Below are 12,440 nucleotides of genomic sequence, written 5' to 3'. Positions count from 1 at the left end.
TTATTTTCCTAGGGGGTATGTGATTTGCCAAAATCAGTTGTATCTTGGGAAATACTAGCCCCGCCCACCCGCCCTCTGTTTACTTAGAGGGTATATCATTTGCCAAAATCACTCTTATCTTAGCAAGTACTTTATAGTACCGCAAATATTAAATGTGACCTTCGCAAGGAACATGTGCCTGGGGGTATAGAAAATTCAGATTTTAGAACAAAATAGACAGAAAAAATTGAATATTTTTGAATTTTAGTTCCGTAATCTCGTCCCAATCTTCTCTGAATATTTATTGGGATCCAAAATTTTACTTCCCGAGCGTAAGCTAAGGAAGTATTGAAATAGGGGGTCCTTCCGGCGATGGCTACTTTAATGTTTTCTTGTCGTTTCATGACATCTAGAGAATGATAAAATAGGTCTCCAGTTTCCGTTCGTCTCTCGTTTGTAGGTATTTGAGGAATATCGATCACATGGTAAAAATCTAATCGAGATTTGTCTGGTTATCCCCGCCAAAAATTTGGCGACGTCACCCCGGAATTTTGCATCGTAAGTCCTATTTAAATTTTATAAAATAATCTACTCCTGTACTTGTGGTTTATGAATCAGCTTTGTTTTTTACCCTTTTTTGCAAAAAAGATATTATTTATATGTGTATAATGCCAGACAAAAAAACTCGGACACTTGATTTATTTGTGATTACCTGCAACTGGTCGATCTTTTGTAAAAAAAATTCCAAAAAGCAAATCATTAATGTATTCATTAATAGAAAACATAACTTTTTCTAGAACACGTGGAAACAGAAAAAAGTAAAAAAAGTTATAACACTAAACATTGAGCTTAAATTTACAAATATTCAAGTTATTTTGTCGGGCAGCGTATATATTATATTTTACAATTTAATTTACAAAATGTAAAACCGAGCGCTTTGAAATCTTCCAAAAGTTTTAAGTTAGTCGTAACAATAGTAAATCGTTGGTTAATTTTTTTTATTATTAAAAAAATGTCTTTACTCATTGAGTTTCCGTAATACGTATAAGAGGAACGCTGAGCAACCGCCAATTAGCTCCGTTGGTTAGAAAGTCTGACTAATAACGCGAAGGTAACCGTCATAAGTCACTTTTCCCTTACACTGTGACTGGTACTTTTTTCTAAAAAATGAGATTTCTTTGATTATACTTCAGGGTTGAGGGAAGTTCTGCCTGTTAGGCCAATTTTTTTTAGAAGTCCAACAAATTGATAACTTTCTGTTGTATCTAAATATCTAGTAATTTTTTTTCAACTGAGATTTTAAATATGTGTCAAATTTTTGAAATCTTTTAAATTCAGACAATAATTTCAGTTCATTATGTTTATACTTCCTCAGCATAAACAAGAAAAATTCGTCGAAGGTTATTTTAACAGAACTTCCTCTGGACAGTTTGAAATACATACACTGAAAGCAGATAGCTAACGGGAAAAATTTAGATTTTCAGTATATGCTTAACTTCGACTGTTTACACTTCGAGACAATTCTACTATTAGTACGCTCAGATTATAAGCATCAGCGGTTAAAAGAAAATGAAATTTGATTGATTTTGTTTCATCAACACAGATGAAAGGATTAATTAATTACGTACTCTTGATTTTTTCCCAAAAAAAAAACATAAACAAAAAAATTTTAATTAACGATTTATCAAGCTTACGAAAGATTCCACTTTTTGTTTCTCTGGCGATAGTTACGAGAATTATTTTTGACAAAGTCCATTATTTACTTCCTGAACGTATGATGAGGAAATGTTGTAGGTCCCCTCCGGCGAATAGCCGCTTTCATGTCTTCTCGACGTTTCATGTTCTATAGAATATGAAAAAATAGGTCCGCCGTTTCCGTCTGTCTATATTAGGAATTACGTATAGATGGTAAAACGTTAAAAATTTCTCAAATTATCTCTACTAAAAATTTGTTGAGGAATTAAGGCTTTCCAAATTTTACGAAATAATATACTCGTATACCTGTGGTTTATGAATCCGTCTTGATTTTTATCACAATTACTTTCTTGTGCAATATTTTCCACGTGGTTCATATAGCCGATATATAACCGTAGATCAATTTTCTTGAAGTTATAACACATTTAGAACTTTTAAAAATTCAGAAATGAAAATAAATAAAACAAGAAATTCTTGGATGAGCTAAGAAAAAACAATTTATAGAAAAATAACAATATATTTATAGGTCGGTTTCTGTAGAATGCCAAAAATGCCACGAAAATTTGCTCATCTAATAACTATTTAATATATTTTTATTCCTTAGGAATGCTTAAATTAGTCGCTTGTACTTATTAAGATAAGAAATATTTTGGCAAATGATATACCCTTTAAGAAAATAGGGGCGGGTGGGCGGGGTTTGTACTTGCGAAGATGAGACTGATTCTGGCAAATGACATACCTTCTAAGAAAATAGGGGATGGGGCTAGTATTTACAACTTAAAACAATTTAGTATTTTCCATACTCCTTCTTCATTCTAGTGACTACTCTTGATATTGTTCAGGCTTACCTTAGCAAATACTAACCCCGCCCACCCGGCTCCTAGCTTCATGAAGGATACATCATTGGCCAAAATCAATCTTATCTTAGCAAGTATAAGCACCGCCCACCCACCCTCTATTTTCTTAAGGGGTATATCATTTGATAAAATCAGTCTTATCTTTACAAATATTATCCCCACTCATCCGAAATGGACGAAAAATTTTCTTAACTACGAAAACTCATCACGAACTAATTTTGTTCTTTGATGGTTTACGCAGAAAAACAGATTTGGGTTATTAAATTGTCGGCATCTTGCTAACGGAATTCCCCCGACCTTTTGACCCAAAACTCAACTGTTACCTTGATTCTCAAGTTCGAATGGAATACCTGGTTGTGTTATCAATTTATCAATTCCTACAGCAAGCAATAGCTTTACAACTTCCCTCTTCAGGACCAATAAAATGAGCGATCAAAACGGAATGGGGGTGGGTGGGGGGGCCACTTCTGATTTTGTTTTAAATCTTAAATTCTATAGACCAATGAAATGTAGAAAAGAGATGGGGAGGGGGGCTGGGTTTAGTTTTTTCTGCACTCCTTCATTCCAGTGACTACTCTTGATATTCTTCAGTATTATCTTAACAAATACTAGCCCCGCCCACTCCCCCCTCTATTTTTTACAGGGTATGTCATTTACCAAAATCAGTTGTATCTTGGGAAGTACTAACCCCGCCCACCCGCCCTCTATTTTCTTAGAGGGTATATCATTTGTCAAAATCAGTCTTATCTTTACAAGTACTAGCCCCACCCACCTGCTCTTTAATTTCCTAGGGGGTATGTCATTTGCCAAAATCAGTTGTATCTTAGGAAGTACTAGCCCCGCCCACCCGCCCTCTATTTTCTTAGAGGATATATCATTTGTCAAAATCAGTCTTATCTTAGCAAGTACTTTATAGTACCGGAAATATTAAATGGGACCTTCGTAAGAAACATGTGCTGTTGTACAGGGGTATAGAAAATTCAGATTTTAGAACCAAATAGACAGAAAAAAGTTTATCTTTTTGAATTTCATTTCCGTAATCTCATTCCAATCTTCTCTGAATATTTATTGGGATACAGAATTTTTCTTCCCGAGCGTAAGCTAAGGAAGTTCAATACTTCCTATATACCCTATTTCAATAATAGGGTCCTTCGGCGGTGGCTACTTTAATGTTTTCTTGACGTTTCATGACTTCTAGAAAATGAAAAAAGAGGTCTCATGTTGTGTGTCTTGTCCGAAACGACCTGTCAAATTTTGTAGGTATTTGAGAAATATCGAACACATGGTAAAAATCTAATCGAGATTTGTCTGGTTATCCCCGCCAAAAATTTGGCGACGTCATCTCAGAATTTTCCATCGTAAATCCTATTTAAATTTTGTAAGATAATCTACTCCTGTACTTGTAGTTTATGAATCTGCCTTAACTTTTTACCCACTGATTTTGGCAAATGAAATAACCTTTAAGAAAATAGAGGGCGGGTGGGCGGGGCTTGTACTTGCTAAGATAAGACTGATTTTGGCAAATGAAATAACCTTTATGAAAATAGAGAGAGGGTGGGCGGGGCTTGTATTTGCTAAGATGAGACTGACTCTGGCAAATGATATAGCCCTGGGGCTAGTACTTACAACTTAAAACACAGTATTTTCCATGCTCCTTCTTCATTCTAGTGACTACTCTTGATATTGTTCAGAGCTAATAAAATGAGCGATCAAAACGTAGTAGAGGTTGGTGGGCGGCCCAATTCTGACTTTATTTTAAATTTTATATTCTACTCTTTTTCAAAATAAAATTCAGTTTCCATTTTACAGTAAATAAAATAAATCAGTGAAATGGAGAAAAGAGATGGGGAGGGGGGCTGAGTTTAGTTTGTTCTGCACTCCTTCATTCTAGTGACTACTTTTTGATATTGTGCAGTCTTATCTTAGCAAATACTAGCTCCGCCCACACCCCCTCTGTTTTCTTAGAGGGTATGTCATTTGCCAAAATCAGTCTCATCTTAGCAAATACAAGCCCCGCCCACCCGCCCCCTGTTTTCTTAAAAGGATATAACATTTGCCAAAATCCATCTTATCTTAAAAGTACTAGCCCCACCCACCTGCCCTTTATTTTCCTAGGGGGTATGTGATTTGCCAAAATCAGTTGTATCTTGGGAAATACTAGCCCCGCCCACCCGCCCTCTGTTTACTTAGAGGGTATATCATTTGCCAAAATCACTCTTATCTTAGCAAGTACTTTATAGTACCGCAAATATTAAATGTGACCTTCGCAAGGAACATGTGCCTGGGGGTATAGAAAATTCAGATTTTAGAACAAAATAGACAGAAAAAATTGAATATTTTTGAATTTTAGTTCCGTAATCTCGTCCCAATCTTCTCTGAATATTTATTGGGATCCAAAATTTTACTTCCCGAGCGTAAGCTAAGGAAGTATTGAAATAGGGGGTCCTTCCGGCGATGGCTACTTTAATGTTTTCTTGTCGTTTCATGACATCTAGAGAATGATAAAATAGGTCTCCAGTTTCCGTTCGTCTCTCGTTTGTAGGTATTTGAGGAATATCGATCACATGGTAAAAATCTAATCGAGATTTGTCTGGTTATCCCCGCCAAAAATTTGGCGACGTCACCCCGGAATTTTGCATCGTAAGTCCTATTTAAATTTTATAAAATAATCTACTCCTGTACTTGTGGTTTATGAATCAGCTTTGTTTTTTACCCTTTTTTGCAAAAAAGATATTATTTATATGTGTATAATGCCAGACAAAAAAACTCGGACACTTGATTTATTTGTGATTACCTGCAACTGGTCGATCTTTTGTAAAAAAAATTCCAAAAAGCAAATCATTAATGTATTCATTAATAGAAAACATAACTTTTTCTAGAACACGTGGAAACAGAAAAAAGTAAAAAAAGTTATAACACTAAACATTGAGCTTAAATTTACAAATATTCAAGTTATTTTGTCGGGCAGCGTATATATTATATTTTACAATTTAATTTACAAAATGTAAAACCGAGCGCTTTGAAATCTTCCAAAAGTTTTAAGTTAGTCGTAACAATAGTAAATCGTTGGTTAATTTTTTTTATTATTAAAAAAATGTCTTTACTCATTGAGTTTCCGTAATACGTATAAGAGGAACGCTGAGCAACCGCCAATTAGCTCCGTTGGTTAGAAAGTCTGACTAATAACGCGAAGGTAACCGTCATAAGTCACTTTTCCCTTACACTGTGACTGGTACTTTTTTCTAAAAAATGAGATTTCTTTGATTATACTTCAGGGTTGAGGGAAGTTCTGCCTGTTAGGCCAATTTTTTTTAGAAGTCCAACAAATTGATAACTTTCTGTTGTATCTAAATATCTAGTAATTTTTTTTCAACTGAGATTTTAAATATGTGTCAAATTTTTGAAATCTTTTAAATTCAGACAATAATTTCAGTTCATTATGTTTATACTTCCTCAGCATAAACAAGAAAAATTCGTCGAAGGTTATTTTAACAGAACTTCCTCTGGACAGTTTGAAATACATACACTGAAAGCAGATAGCTAACGGGAAAAATTTAGATTTTCAGTATATGCTTAACTTCGACTGTTTACACTTCGAGACAATTCTACTATTAGTACGCTCAGATTATAAGCATCAGCGGTTAAAAGAAAATGAAATTTGATTGATTTTGTTTCATCAACACAGATGAAAGGATTAATTAATTACGTACTCTTGATTTTTTCCCAAAAAAAAAACATAAACAAAAAAATTTTAATTAACGATTTATCAAGCTTACGAAAGATTCCACTTTTTGTTTCTCTGGCGATAGTTACGAGAATTATTTTTGACAAAGTCCATTATTTACTTCCTGAACGTATGATGAGGAAATGTTGTAGGTCCCCTCCGGCGAATAGCCGCTTTCATGTCTTCTCGACGTTTCATGTTCTATAGAATATGAAAAAATAGGTCCGCCGTTTCCGTCTGTCTATATTAGGAATTACGTATAGATGGTAAAACGTTAAAAATTTCTCAAATTATCTCTACTAAAAATTTGTTGAGGAATTAAGGCTTTCCAAATTTTACGAAATAATATACTCGTATACCTGTGGTTTATGAATCCGTCTTGATTTTTATCACAATTACTTTCTTGTGCAATATTTTCCACGTGGTTCATATAGCCGATATATAACCGTAGATCAATTTTCTTGAAGTTATAACACATTTAGAACTTTTAAAAATTCAGAAATGAAAATAAATAAAACAAGAAATTCTTGGATGAGCTAAGAAAAAACAATTTATAGAAAAATAACAATATATTTATAGGTCGGTTTCTGTAGAATGCCAAAAATGCCACGAAAATTTGCTCATCTAATAACTATTTAATATATTTTTATTCCTTAGGAATGCTTAAATTAGTCGCTTGTACTTATTAAGATAAGAAATATTTTGGCAAATGATATACCCTTTAAGAAAATAGGGGCGGGTGGGCGGGGTTTGTACTTGCGAAGATGAGACTGATTCTGGCAAATGACATACCTTCTAAGAAAATAGGGGATGGGGCTAGTATTTACAACTTAAAACAATTTAGTATTTTCCATACTCCTTCTTCATTCTAGTGACTACTCTTGATATTGTTCAGGCTTACCTTAGCAAATACTAACCCCGCCCACCCGGCTCCTAGCTTCATGAAGGATACATCATTGGCCAAAATCAATCTTATCTTAGCAAGTATAAGCACCGCCCACCCACCCTCTATTTTCTTAAGGGGTATATCATTTGATAAAATCAGTCTTATCTTTACAAATATTATCCCCACTCATCCGAAATGGACGAAAAATTTTCTTAACTACGAAAACTCATCACGAACTAATTTTGTTCTTTGATGGTTTACGCAGAAAAACAGATTTGGGTTATTAAATTGTCGGCATCTTGCTAACGGAATTCCCCCGACCTTTTGACCCAAAACTCAACTGTTACCTTGATTCTCAAGTTCGAATGGAATACCTGGTTGTGTTATCAATTTATCAATTCCTACAGCAAGCAATAGCTTTACAACTTCCCTCTTCAGGACCAATAAAATGAGCGATCAAAACGGAATGGGGGTGGGTGGGGGGGCCACTTCTGATTTTGTTTTAAATCTTAAATTCTATAGACCAATGAAATGTAGAAAAGAGATGGGGAGGGGGGCTGGGTTTAGTTTTTTCTGCACTCCTTCATTCCAGTGACTACTCTTGATATTCTTCAGTATTATCTTAACAAATACTAGCCCCGCCCACTCCCCCCTCTATTTTTTACAGGGTATGTCATTTACCAAAATCAGTTGTATCTTGGGAAGTACTAACCCCGCCCACCCGCCCTCTATTTTCTTAGAGGGTATATCATTTGTCAAAATCAGTCTTATCTTTACAAGTACTAGCCCCACCCACCTGCTCTTTAATTTCCTAGGGGGTATGTCATTTGCCAAAATCAGTTGTATCTTAGGAAGTACTAGCCCCGCCCACCCGCCCTCTATTTTCTTAGAGGATATATCATTTGTCAAAATCAGTCTTATCTTAGCAAGTACTTTATAGTACCGGAAATATTAAATGGGACCTTCGTAAGAAACATGTGCTGTTGTACAGGGGTATAGAAAATTCAGATTTTAGAACCAAATAGACAGAAAAAAGTTTATCTTTTTGAATTTCATTTCCGTAATCTCATTCCAATCTTCTCTGAATATTTATTGGGATACAGAATTTTTCTTCCCGAGCGTAAGCTAAGGAAGTTCAATACTTCCTATATACCCTATTTCAATAATAGGGTCCTTCGGCGGTGGCTACTTTAATGTTTTCTTGACGTTTCATGACTTCTAGAAAATGAAAAAAGAGGTCTCATGTTGTGTGTCTTGTCCGAAACGACCTGTCAAATTTTGTAGGTATTTGAGAAATATCGAACACATGGTAAAAATCTAATCGAGATTTGTCTGGTTATCCCCGCCAAAAATTTGGCGACGTCATCTCAGAATTTTCCATCGTAAATCCTATTTAAATTTTGTAAGATAATCTACTCCTGTACTTGTAGTTTATGAATCTGCCTTAACTTTTTACCCACCGATATTTTTGCAAAAAAATCAAAATTGTATGCAATATTTTATTATCATTATTAATTATTATCATTAAATCGTTGATTAAATTGATTAAAATGTTTTATTATAAAAAAAATATCTACTCGCCGAGTTTCCATAATATACGAGGAAAGCTGAGCAACGGCCAGTTAGCTCAGTTGGTTAGAAAGTCTGAGTAATAACGCAAAGGTAACCTTCATAGGGCACTTTTCTCTAATACTGTGACTGGTAATTCTTTTTCTAAAAATTAGAATTGTTTGATTGTACTTCACGGGTGAGGGAAGTTCAGTCTGTTCGACCAGTTTTTTTCATAACTATTGAATGTATATGAGGAACACACTGTATGAAAGCGTTTTGAAAACTTTTTAAGCTCGAAGTTTCACAATTTGTTTTAGAAGTCCAATAAATTGAAAACAATCTCAGTACTTTATATTTATACTTCCTGAGCATACACTACAAAAATTCGTCGAAGGTTATTTCGACAGAACCTCCCTGGACAGTATGAAATACCTTCAAGCAGATAACTAAAAATTTAGATATTCTCAATTCCTCAAAACAGGCTTAACTTCGACTGTTTATGTTAATTCTTCGAAAGAATTCTACTATGAGCACGTTGAGATTACAAACATGAGCGGTTAAAAAAAAAACGAAATTTGATTGATTTTGCCTCGCAAACATAGACAAAAGGACGCTTTAATTAAGTACACGCGATTTTTTCTTTTACTTATGATAGATAACTTTATAACTTTTGTAACATTTCAGAGCCTTTGGTTGTGCAATTTTGCTATTTTTCCGAAAATTTTGTTGTCAATGGTAAAAGCTCAACACGGATTCATAAATCATGGGTGCAGAAGTGTCTTATTTTATAAAATTTTAAAAACATTTACTAATGTAAATTTTAGAGATGACGTCACTCTATTATTGGTAGGGATGATTAGCCAAATTTTGGTTACCGTTGTACCATTCATACGATATGCCTAATAATAAAGATATAAAATTTGACAACAATTGGTTAAGTAGTTTTGAAGATTATCTGTCTAATAAAATTGAGACAGGCGACGGGAAAACATGAAAGTAGTCAGTTATCCCATGGACGCAAGGGAAGCAGTAATTAATTAATTGCTCAACGTGTCATGTCTTGTACCATTAAAAAAGTCGGTCCTCCTTTTCCGCCTATCTGTCGTATGTCGTCTGTCTGTTTCCAATTTTATTAGCCATTTCATTGTTGTGAAATTTTGTCCATATTTTAATATTATCGTCTGACCATAACATGTGTCTGTGGTTTGTTAATCCACCGACATTTTTCTATAAAATATCTCGTCAAAGCAACCCATCTCTTCTGAGGACAAGGAAATTCAAATTTTTTTATTTTAATATATTTGTACTGTTTTCTTTTTTAAATTATGAAACTCTTATGATGCACTTTTTTTTTAATACATATAAATAAATAACTTATGCCCAAGCTAAGTCCCGTATAATTCCAAGCCACACTAACCTATCTATCACGAATATACATGATTCAGTGCCGGGTCATTGTCCAATTAAAAAGAATGCAAATGCATATATCTGTCAATAAGTATCTTAAATAGAGCCACGTGTGGAGTGTAAGAATTCTATTTATCTTAACCTCTTACGAAGAACTGATTATTTTAATGAAAGAGCCCTTAATAAGCCCAATAAATTAGACAAACACATTATTTATCATAATTTTACAGTTTATTAAGTTCGTTATTTTTTACTTTGTATTCGGATGACGAGTCATATTTTTCAAGCATTTTTAATTTAACCGTTATTTTAAGCTAATCTCTATCTTGTTACCTCGTCTTTATGTTATAAATGTAATAAATGTAAGACATAAGATATAATGTTCGTAAATGGAAGAACATCATTTATGCAAAGATAAAAACAAACAAGGGTAAGATAGATCCTTGAGGAGCACCTGAGGCCATATTAAATTTATATAGCTTAAGATTTATGCGCGTTGAATTTCTGTTATTTCAAAGTACGTTGATAACCATAAAATTCTAATTTCATCCTAGCCAGGATAAATATCACCATCGCCTTATAGTCTCAACACAACAATGTGAATGTAAAATTTCACATATCGTGAGGAAAACAAAATACCCCAAGCACCAGGAACACCTGTTTAGTATTTATTCGGTTAAAGAATATTGCAGCAGACATTTCCGTCCTCAAGGGACCTCGACATGAGCACACTCCTCTCCCCTACAACTTTTATAAAATTAATGTCCAGCTGATCCACCACCCATCTCCTCCTGACCTATATAACACCTACCAACTCCAAGTCTAACTTTTAATAAAACACAGCAACTTATCGAATTTCCACATCAACATTTTATGTGTGTTTTTATATCGATATCGACATTGGGATTTCGACCGAGTCGGCTTCCGCTTGTCCAAGATGCGAACTGTTTACTAACTAAACTTCGTCCGACTGGAGGTAATCGATGGACGAAGTATTCAACCTTTATCCACACGGTAATTGCTTACTGGTGGAAACTTTCTGCAATGCATTGTCGGGCAAACAGCTATATAAAGATACACAGATTGTTCAAACATTTATAGCGACTTAATGTAAAAGTAAATTGAGGAAGTTTGGAGCAAATGTTTAAATATCGCGAAGTCGAAGAACTGTTTTAGTGCTGTGGAAAGTTCCTTGTTAGATGAGTAAATTTCAGCTAAGTAGGTGTTTATAAAGTAGCAAGCTAGAAATGATGCTAGATTATTTAAGATTTAATGGCTTGCAACACGTTCCATTTGTGGAAGGCGGTTTTCGGTATCACGTGAATTTTTAAACTTTTTGTGAATGATTTACTGTTATTTGGATGCAGTCGAGTTCATTACTCTGATGCGGGTTTTTTGTTTTGTTGATATTTATTTTCAAGTCCAATGAGTGTAGCTTCCAGGTGCAACTTTCTCAGAAAGATTGGTGGCCAATTTTTCGTGATTATTGCATAATGCAAAAGGATATCCTTTTCCTTCGTATCGGTAGCTGTTCCTCTTTTATATGAACAAATTAATAAAAAACAGTGTCATTTAACGAATGTTTTCCCTTTTCTTCCTGCATTTTTTGTCTTATTTCAAAAATCCATCTAACTTTTACTATAATGCAAATGTAACCCTCATTGTGAATACTTAAGTCATGCAGCAGACGTCTTTATCTTCTCGTAACGAATTCGTGGTCATCTGTCTCTTGAAGGTAATAAACTTTACGAGCTTATCACGTTGCAGAAGCTTCTATGTAAGCATACAACAATAACGTAGAGAAATAGCTGAGTGTATCAGGATAAAAGTGGTATTTCATTTTCTTTAAAATAAATATCTCTAAACTTCCCTCATGCACAAAGACCTTAAGTTTCTGCTTATCTTTCTGTAACATGTCCATTAAAGTAATTTACAGACCAAACTTCCACATTCTAAATCTCGACGAGAAAATTCCCTTTTAATTTAAGCTTAAACTTTCTCTCGAAAAAAATATCGAATGACATCATTCCGTTCTTAAGTGATGTGAAGCACGTACCATTGAAAATTAAACATTGTCAGCTTGATAAACGTGAAGGTATAAGAAAGTAAAATCTCTGCTGTCACTCATAATTGGCGTGCAATAACGCACGATTGATTTCTATTTTTACCGCCTACTTACAAAGTACTTATTTGGAAAATGAAACGGCACTGTTTACTCGTAGTAGAAAGCGAGACTTGCTACACAATAAGAAAACTGAAAGTCAGTTCAACAATGAGTGGATATGCACGAGAGAAACTCATCACCCGGAGGTACATCATTTTTATTTGGTCGACTTTATGG

This window comes from Zophobas morio, unplaced genomic scaffold, assembly GCF_036711695.1.
Source record: "Zophobas morio isolate AGI-343-1 ecotype UQ-CSIRO unplaced genomic scaffold, CSIRO_AGI_Zmor_V1 ptg000004l, whole genome shotgun sequence".
NCBI classification, from domain to species: Eukaryota; Metazoa; Arthropoda; class Insecta; order Coleoptera; family Tenebrionidae; genus Zophobas; species Zophobas morio.
This window is presented reverse-complemented; position numbering follows the sequence as displayed.